Source organism: Saprolegnia diclina, assembly GCF_000281045.1.
Source record: "Saprolegnia diclina VS20 unplaced genomic scaffold supercont1.37, whole genome shotgun sequence".
Lineage (NCBI taxonomy): Eukaryota > Oomycota > Saprolegniomycetes > Saprolegniales > Saprolegniaceae > Saprolegnia > Saprolegnia diclina.
This window is the reverse complement of record NW_008246104.1, coordinates 18497-19077: the sequence shown is the minus strand read 5'-3', so window position 1 is coordinate 19077 and position 581 is coordinate 18497.

The following is a 581-nucleotide window of genomic DNA, read 5'->3' as shown; positions in this document are numbered from 1 at the left end:
AAGTTGCGTTCGCGCTCTAAGATCTATATTTCTTCTACTACACATCGAATTGAATCGAGTCCTCGTATGGTTTGTTGCGTCGGTGCCTCGACATTTCAGGCGACCGAGATTGCCCTATTTAGTTGAACATGGCGTTTTCATTTATACTTCTCGCCTGCTGCTTGGAATGACTGACTCGAGGAGACTGACCCTAGCCGGGTTCTTTCTCACTGACCAACTTGCAATGCGCCTTGAGCGGTGATCTCCACACGGGTCGCATCATTGGACCAGTGACCAATGTAAACCTAACCCTAAAAATCAAAACTCGAAAAACGAAGGAGCCTCGTGTGCAGGGTAGAGTCAACGGCCATACAATGTCGCTTGCGTCATACTGTGTATTGCTCAATGAGCTTCCGTGCTACAGGTGGAGGCCCCCACGACGTGTCAGTAGCGACGTCAGAGTCCACGCGTGTAGCTAAGCGCAACAAGATTAGCTTTGGGCTGAGATTGACAAGTTGGTGGGCCGCTGCAGAGTGCCATACAAATGTCAATATAGACAGTTGTGTTCTCGATCGCCCCAACAACTCAAAACAAGAATTCTA